Here is a 10,129-nt window from a genome sequence, read left to right as displayed (position 1 = left end):
ATCACGTTAAGAATCAAAATCAACACCTTCTTTTAATTATCAAAATTCGAACATAAACACCACCCCAATCTTTGTCATGCAATCAAGTTCTTACTAGCCACTTAAGATGATTAGCAAAGAAATCAACTTAATTCTCTTTCTTAAGCATAAAACCCATTCGAGTTTTCCAATAATCATGCATGCAAGGATAAATTTTGACATACAAAGTTATATATCATATTTCCCACTTGTTTTAGTCCTTAAATTAATCATTCAATTCATTAAACACCAAAGCCAAGCATTACCTAGTGAGTTCAACTTTAATCAATTCATTCAATCAACATGCATCCACTTAATCATCAAATTAACCCCTTTTAAACTCATTTTCTATTCGGCAAAAAATCAAATTCACAACTCAAGGACTAAACATTGACATGCATAACTTGATCTTCTTTAAAACTAAGAAGCAATTACTTGATATATTAACTAAGCTATGATCAAGTCATCAAATTCAATTCCCCTTTTAATTAGCACAAAGCTGAAGTATAACCCAATATGCAAACCTTAATTTTTGATTTTCTAAGCAACAATCACTTACACACATCCATTTACTTCCTAAAAAAATCAATGCAATCATTTTATCAATCACATACTTGAGTTTCAGAAAAATACAAAACCCTTTTTCAAACTTTCAAGAAACCATAACATGCAAAGCTTAAAAATCAAATTATCATATCATAGAAACTCCACTGGCTCTCCTTGGATCATAGCCGGTGGTGGTCGAACTTGAGAGAGCCCATAACGGGTCTCCTCTCGAGTTTATGACCCCAAAAATCTCTTGAATTCACTCTTATAGTTTTGTATCAAGAAATCAATTTCCTTGAACACCACCATAGTGATTAATCATCAAAATACTTACACAACACTTACATGTAAATGGGAATCGAGAAGTATACCGAAAGTAGAGACTAAGGAGAGTAATATCTTTGAGTTTGAGTGAGGTTTGAGTGTTGCATGCAAGAGAGAGAGATGAGAGATGGAGAGAGCCGAGAGAGAGAGTGAGAGTGTGAGAGAGAGAGGGATGAGAAAGAAAAGAGAAGGGGAGAGTGGGTGCACGGGGAGGAAAAAGAAAAAGGGGGGGGGGGAAGGAAGTGGATTTATATACCACCAAAATAAGGGCAGACTTGTACTTCACTAATTCTTTTTATGCTTATATGTCCCTTTTCTTTTTACTCAAATGCAACAAAAATTAGATATAAAATATATCTCTCTCGGAAAGTCGAAAATTATTGCAAGTGACGATTTTAACACGTAGATCTCGAAATTAGCTTTTTAACCATTACTCATAATAGATTTTTGAGCAGACAGTTGATTTTATATGAATTTCGCAAGCTCGCCTTAATAATAACATTTTTCCACATAAAATCAATTTAAAAATGCAAAGACCACCAAATAAATCCACTCATCATTTTTAAAAAGTCTCTAGGACTACTAAGAAGATATCAAAACAAATCCCATATTTCAATCTTACTCGGATGATTTTATAAAAATACGCGAAGGTTAATTAAACCTTTATTTAAATCACATAATTCCTTTTAAATTCATAAAAATGTCACAGAACACATAGTCATGCACACAGACAGGCAATCACACATATTCGATCACATAACGACTCAGGTCTGATCATAGATTATATCCCTCTTTAATCTTTATCCTTTTCTATGCATACCGGGTCACGTTCAGCCTGACGACCCGACGCTCAACGTTTCGATTACGCTTCTCATTATCATTATCGATCAACACGTCACTTAGGACGAAATACTTTATTTACACATTCATTTCATTCAATCACACATAATTCACATTTTATATTCTTTAACTCCTTATTAGGACGGGTTCCGTTCTACCTGACGGCCCGACGACACAGCTTAACTCCTAAGCTGACTCTTTAAATTGGAACGTTTTTATCTACGCTCCTATATTCTAATATACAGAAAAGACAATTAATTAGCACTTAGTCACATAATTATAATCACATCACATAACACATACTTTATTGACTTAATTACGTCACAAAATTCTCAGTCGTCACACTCAGCAGATTGTGTTTAAGTCCTGAGAGCAGAGCTACTTTTTCAATGATGACATTCCCAAGATTGATATTGCCATATCCCAGAGTTTTTCCAATATTTCCATCTCCATAAGAAACACCTGGGCCAGCTTGCTCCATAAAGTCTGATAGCAGGGCTTTATTTCCAGTCATATGTCTTGAATATTCACTGTCTAGAACTAGGATGTTCTTCCTGTTGCCCTGCAATCACAAAGACCACTAATGATTAGTTTTAAGGACCCAGACTTGCTTGGATCCCTTGGCCTTTTTAAGTTTGTTAACATTTGTGGCGGATTTAGCATCAGAGTTTATGTTAACAGTTTTCTTATCAGAATTTGCAATATCAGACTTTGCATCAGAACTTATACTAAAAGAAATAATGCTAACTTTCTTTACAGAAGATTTTATTTGATAATAATCATAGTATAAACTATGATATTCCTTACAAGTATAAATGGAATGCCATAAACTACTACAATGAAAACAAGGATTTTGTGGCTTATATCTAACAGACTGACTCTTAACTCCTGATTTTGAAGGTAAAGAGTTTATATTCGTATTCTTCCTGCAAAAAGAAGCCAGATGGTTAGAATTTCCACAGTTATGACATGTTTTTCTAAGAGCATTAGGAACAGGCTTATAATTGTTACTTTTGTTCATACCTTCCTTTTCATTCATATTTTTCCTAGGTGGTTTTACCTTGTTTGCATTCTTAACATCTTTCAGCTTATGCTTAAGCTGCTTCTTAGTCATTAAGCCTATGTTAACTTCAGTTGGCTTATCCTGTTTAGGTTTGTCAGAAGTTACTTTCTCCTTAACTTCTGATTTCTCAATATCAGACTTTGTAGTTACAAACTTAACAGGATTTACCTTTGGTTTTTGTTTAACAACTATAGGCTCAATTTCTACAGTTCCCTTACTGTTCTTATCGTCTCCATAACCTAAGCCCTCTTTCCAGTTTCCACTACTAAGAATATCCTGAGTTACTTTACCAGAGTTAGTACAAGTCCTGATAATCTCTCTTTCCTTTTCTAACTCAGTTTTTAGAGATTCATTCATTTTTAGCACTTCGTCCCTAACATAAAAGGCATCATCTCTATCTTTCTGAGTTTGATGGAACATGACTAACTCTTTTTCTAAATAATCATTCCTCTTTTTATAAGCAAGATTTTCAGAAGTTAATCTTTCACATGTTAAAGTTTGATCTTTATAACTAATGAACATGGCCTCAAGATATCTTTTCAACTCAGTAATATCATCAGTATGAAAGGCATAAGTAGTTTGAGGTACCTTTAAGTCAACAGTTTCAGAACTGCTATCAGCATTTACCATCAAGGAATAGTTTTCCTCATCCTCAGAATCTGAAGCATCTGACCATTTTTTCTTCTTTGTGATAAGAGCCTTGCCTTTGTCACTTTTCCCTTTTCTGCAATCTGGAGATATATGGCCTTTCTCACCATAGTTGTAGCATTTAACATTTGAGTAATCTCCTCTGTCATACTTTCCTCCTTTGCCTTCAGATTTTATGAAACCTTTCTTATCAGAACTTGCACCTTTCCTGGAAAACTTCTTTCCTCTTCTAAATTTCATGTATGCAATCTTTGTGATTCCTTTCACCATAAGGGCACACAGCTTCATCATCTCCTCATCAGGGTCTATCTCAGATATACTTTCAGTTTCTGAGTCATCATCACTATCAGAACTTGATGACTCACTATCAGACTTTGTGATGAGACCCTTTCCCTTGCCTTTCCTTGATGCAGCTTCTTTGGGAATTTCCTCCTCAGCCACAAAAGCAACTGTCCTTGACTTTCTTTCATTCCTTTTGCTTCTTTGTTCTATCTCAAGTTCATGAGTCTTGAGCATCCCATAAAATTCATCAAGAGTTGTTTCATGAAGATTATAGTTGTCTCTTATTATTGTGGCCTTCAAATCCCATCTTTCATGAAGTGCTAACAGGAATTTAAGATTTGAATCTTCAATATCATACTCTTTGTCAACTAGTGACAAATCATTCAAGAGTTTGACAAATCTGTCATATAAATCAGTAAATGACTCATCAGGCTTTGAGTCAAAGTGCTCATACTCTTGAGTAAGTATCGTCTTCTTGTTCTTCTTGATTGAATCAGTTCCCTGACACCTTGTTTCCAAAGCATCCCATATCTCTTTTGCAGTCTTGCATTGAATTACCCTGTTTGACATAACATTATCAATGGCACTATGCAGCAAGTGTCTTACCTTTGCATCATTTGCAATCGATGAGATATCTTCAGCAGTGTAATCATTTTTTTCCTTTGGTACAGACTTTGTTGGCTGACCTGTAACTTTCACAGAGAGTTTGGTTGGCATATGTGGTCCTTCATAAATCCTGTCGAGATATTCTGGATCTGTAGCTTCCAGAAACATAGCCATCTTTACTTTCCATATGGAATACTCAGAAGGTTTCAACATGGGAACTCTTATAGTCTCATATCAACTATGGGTTATGGGTTTTGGAGGTTCTTCAGTTTTGGTGGGCTTGGTTGGAGTTTCTTCTTCAGACATGATTGATTTTGGATCTTAAATTGTTTGTGTGTTAATAGATTGCTCTGATGCCACTTGTTAGGTCAGACACACACTGTAGAAGGGGGTTGAATAGAGTGTTTAGAAAAATCAAATCGAATATAAGAACTCAAGTAACAGAAAATAGATTTTATTCAACACAATAAACTCTATTACAATATGGAACTGTCCTCTCTCAGTGATGAACAAATTATCATGAGAGCTACTAGAGTTACCAAGAATAATAACTTCGATAATCGTAACACTGATAGTGTAAACTCTATGCCTGTGTTTATATACTACACAGTTATAAGATAATCTTCTAATTGATATGGAATATAATTCTGCTTCCTAAAATATATCAACTAGTTATCTTTTCTTCCAAGTATTCTATTCTTCATAGAATTCCTTCTTCATGCACAATTCTTTATGTCTTAGTCTCGATCTTCTTTCCTTTCAATCAGCCGCCTGCCTTATCTGAAAGTCATCTTAAGTCCTGATATTATCTCCTGATAAATATCTTCTGATAACTTAAGTTCTGTCTTCAGTATAAGTGTTGATTTCCAGTTAAGTACTGATTTGTCTTGTTTAAATAAGATCTGAAAACTAAACACAAATCATATTACACATGACATTATCAAATATATCTAACATCATTACTTGAGATTTCCTAAACCTTTCCTAATATTTTATATTCCTTTAATGATCCTCTCATATAATCCTTGAATTTAAATCTTTTTAATCATGTTAACTTATACTTAATTCTTTCGGTGTTTGGTGGATTTTTGGGGAAAAAAGTCAAAGTATTCGAATTTGAATTCTGATGATCTTACATACACCTATTTACTTTATGGAATACTAATACAATCTCAGAATTCCCATATCATTACTCCTAAATAGTGTGCCATGATAATTTCCTTAATCAGCATAATCAGCAAAAAGTTACTATTCATAAGGGTTATGAAAAAAATTCTAAAAATTTGGGGTTATTACAGTCTCCCCTCCTTAAAAGAATTATGTCCCAGAATCAGATATAAAACAAATGGGGGTACTTTTCTAGCATTGTGCTCTCTAGTTCCCTAGTTGATTCCTCTACATTATGATTCTGCCATAGTACTCTAACTAGCTTGATCAATTTATTCTGAAGCACCTGCTCCTTTTGATTCATGATCCTTACTAGTTGCTCCACATAAGTCAGGTCTGGTTGCATGTCCACGTGCTCGTTTTCCATTATGTGCCTGGCATCCCGATGATATTTCCTTAACATTGATAGGTGGAACTGTTAGGGCGAAAACACGCGCTAATATTCACGCAAGTATACGCGTTCGCAAGTAATATAGAATACTTTCTAGTTCGTTCCCTCAGAGACTCAGACTAATTTATTGTCTAATTAAACTCACTCACCAAGGTATGATTACTTCTCAATGTTAAGATAATAACACTTAAAATTGTTGATCAAATATTAACTATAATTAACTACTTAATTAACCACTTAACTAACACTTCAAATTATCAATAATAAAACACTCATGAGATCACAACTTCATTATTACTTCCTTCTATAGCCATTGTTATTACCTTTAGCATGTGACAGTGATGATATTAATCGAATAACACAAAACTGATAAAAGCCAACTTTCGTTGTACTAATACCATTCTACCAAACATCCACAATTAAGATAGAAGTTGAATAGTCATCAATTATGTTGAGTTCCTATATGTCTACAGAAATTGACAACACAACAATTTAAGCACAAGTTATTTCTTTTGATTACATAGGGCAAATAAAACTGTTAGAGTTACCCACTAATCATGCACAACGTACATGAACCTATGCTAGCATGGCAAGTTCTAAATCTCAAGATCCACCGTCGCTTCACAAGAGATTAACACCCTATCTTATATGTTCGCGACGCACATAAGACGAATACGCACAACCAATACTAGATATCATGCAATCATCACACACTAAAGTATTAAACAATTAACTAAAGAATTCCATAATAAATCCGTTGTAACCCCATGATCACGATTAGCCCATAATAGAACTTATCGCCATCATGGGTTCATATGAAATCATGACAAACAACACAAGAAAATAATAACTACACTAATTATATTAAAACAGAGTACGTCACAAGATTAAATAAGTCAAAGCAAGAAAACTAGCATCCAACGTTACAACGAAACAAGAATCACAAGAATATATGCTTCCTCTTCGTTGCGGTGTGCTAAATCGGTCTTCTTCCTTATCTCCTTTGCTTCTTGCGTAAAACACAATCTAAAACATAATCTCCTTAATACTCTCTATGAAAACGTCTCAAATCTACCTATATAATAGTCCCATAAAACTCAGATTACATAGAAGTTGGAAGCCACACAGAAGTAGAAGTCTAAAATAATTCAGCTTTTTCCCCGACCTTGCGCGGCCGCTCAGCATATCTGCGCGGGCGCGCAGGCTGCTGCGCGGCCGCTCAGCATTGCTGCGCGGGCGTGCAGGACCCTACTGGAAAAATTCCAAGCTTGCTCCGTGTCTTCGCCGTAATCTGCCCATTCCTTTCCTCTCGCAATGGTGAACACATGCCAAGGCTTATTCTTGATGATTCCTCCCCCGAAATGCAACTATTACCCTGAAATGCATAAACACTAGAAAAACGCATCAAATACACAAAATACTTGATTTCAAGACACCAATTTAAGCCATTTTAAGACGTTCTAAGTGGTGTAAAATGCCACTTATCACACCCCCAAACTTCAATCGATGCTTGTCCTCAAGCGTCACAGACTCAAAAACAAATACAAATATGCATGAATGCAATCTATATGAAAATGCAACGATCCCCCTTACTATAATTAATCAACCAAATTGTTACCTCTCAACGAATGCAGTTAGACAACTAAAGATCAATAAACTCATGCAAACGGACATACAGCCAGAAACGTGGTGTGTGCAAATGCTTAACAGATATGCTTCGGAACTAGACCAATTACTATGACTAGACTATCTTCAAGGCAATCCTACGATTATACAAAGAATAAAAAATTCTAGGCACAAAGTGATATACAACACTACAAGAACTCTGGAGCTTACTACGGAATTGTGCTTTTTATTTACAACTCAAATGCTTATTTGACCGTGCAATGAGTGAGGTCCACAAAAGACTTATACAATGGTATCCATGTAACGAGCGTTAGGTTAGCGGATCCCAGACTCTAAAAGCCTTAGGTCACTAGGCACAAAGTCCCCTAAGAACTTAATAAATCGAATACCAAAGAGCCTACTCTTGATCAATTATGCAATTTTTTTTTTATAACTTCTGAGCAAGTGCGTTTCGCTCCATCTTACTCAACCCTAGACTACTCGCAACATAAGCGAGCCGGCTACTAGCCATTTGACGCCTAGCCACAACTAGCAACAACTTCCATATTTTTTTTCTCCAAAAATTTTTCTTTTTCATGTTTTTATCACTAAGAACCTATAATCGAATTCTAAGCATAATAAATAGATTGACCTTGAAAACAACCAAATCATAACAACAATCTCGCCCTTACGTATTCTTTAAGACTTAGTGGACTTACAATTGTTTCTAGCATGCATATCAACCTACACAACTTAATATCACTTTAATGCTATCACTACACTCGCATCAATATCACAATTCAGTCGATAAATCATTGCCAAAGGGATCATAGTAAATGCATGAGCTACATGACATTCATAAAAAAAACTATATGGCATAAATTATGCAACTATATGAACTAAACTATCATGAATATGCAACTAAATGACACACACACAATATTCCTTAACTACCACCCCCAAACTAAAAATCTTCACTGTCCTCAGTGAAAGTAGTAGAAAGGAACACAGGGTATACCTACTCGGAGTCATCATCATCCTCACCCTCAGTGGGTGGAGTATCAGGCGGTGGGTATGCAGAGTCCTCACCAAAAACTGGCCACTGGATATCAGCTCCAAGGCCTCGAAAAGCAGTCCCTAATGCAAGGGTGAGCTCCTGAGCAAACCTGCTCTGCGTCTCATACATGGCATCCATCCGCCGTGAAAGCCTCCTATACTGGGCATCACCCATCCCAGCACCCTCCTGAGCTCTCGAAGAACCAGCCTCACCACGCCCTGGCCTAGCCATAGTAGCACCTCATGCTGGACGTCCTCCTGGAAGACGATAACCCAGCCCATGCTCCTCAGGCTCACCACCGGTCCACTCCTGCATCCCATTCAGAGTGCCAGAATCTATCGGAGCTGCTGGCAACTGCAACTGCTCATGAGCCGGCCAGTTCACTCCTACTGCTCGGCATAGCTTCGTAACCGTGGATGCATAAGGGATGTTCATATGCTTTGCTCCCCTCAAAAACTTCAGAATTCCTTGGTAGATAAACTCACCAAGGTCCACATAGTACTCATCATGCAGAATTCCCCACAACAACTGTGCTCTCTCAACTGTGACCTCGTGTGCATGTGAAGAAGGCAAAATATTAGCACATATAAATGCATTCCATGCACGGGCATACCTGTTCATGGCGATCACCGGAAAGTGACGATACTCATTATTGGCTGGACTGCGGTTCCAAACTGTGCCCGGTCGACAGAGAGTCGCACAAATCAAATCCAAGTCAAAATCCTCAGCAGTCTTTTCATTCTAGTTCTCCTCCTCGGACTTCCTCTCTCGCTGTCCAATCACACGATGAATCGCCGCAGGATGATAATCAACTGTTAGCCCACGGACTACAGAAAATCCATTCTTTTCAGCCTTCGCGTTCGCGTAGAACTCGCGAACAACGCTCATCGGTACTGCTTCGGGTGACTCACAAAAAGCTATCCACCCCTTCTTTGCAATCATGGGCAACAACTCACCATCCCTCCCTGATGGTAAAAACCCCCTCTCTTTCAGAATCGGCTTCCCCAACAGCCTAGTGTACTCCTCCTCCGCAGCTCTGTCAATTAACCGAGCTCTTGCAGCAGTACCCCTCGATGAATCAGCAGTAGGAACTGTGCTGCTGCTGTCAATAGTGCGTGCTCTCTTGGGTGCCATTGATTCGTGAATAAAAGTGTGTAAGAACTGATTTTTGATGTTTGTGAGAGGGTTTAAGTGTAGGTAGTTTTGTGAGAGATATGTAGGATAGGTGTATGTATATATAGGGTGTGGATTAGATTAGGGTTTGGGAATTAAGGGATAAAATGATGGGGTAGTGGGAATAATTCGTGGGTTTATGGGCTACAACTGTTTTTGTGTTTTATTTTTTTTTATTTTTTTTTTTCTCTGAACTGTAAAAAAAATTCTGGAACTCGACCCCTGCGCGGCCGCTCAGCATATCTGCGCGGGCGCGCAGCAAGCTGCGCGGCCGCTCAGCATAGCTGCGCGGGCGCGCAGAGGGTCTCTGGAAATTTTTTTTTTCAGCCCCTGTTTTCTGATTTTTTTGTGTTTTTGGATAGGTTATTAACTTCTAAGGGTTCCTGTAACAACAATTCATGGGTTGCCT

This window comes from Apium graveolens, chromosome 11 (genome assembly GCF_009905375.1).
Source record: "Apium graveolens cultivar Ventura chromosome 11, ASM990537v1, whole genome shotgun sequence".
In the NCBI taxonomy this organism is placed as follows: Eukaryota; Viridiplantae; Streptophyta; class Magnoliopsida; order Apiales; family Apiaceae; genus Apium; species Apium graveolens.
The sequence above is the reverse complement of the archived record's forward strand: the minus strand, read 5'-3'. Positions refer to the sequence as shown.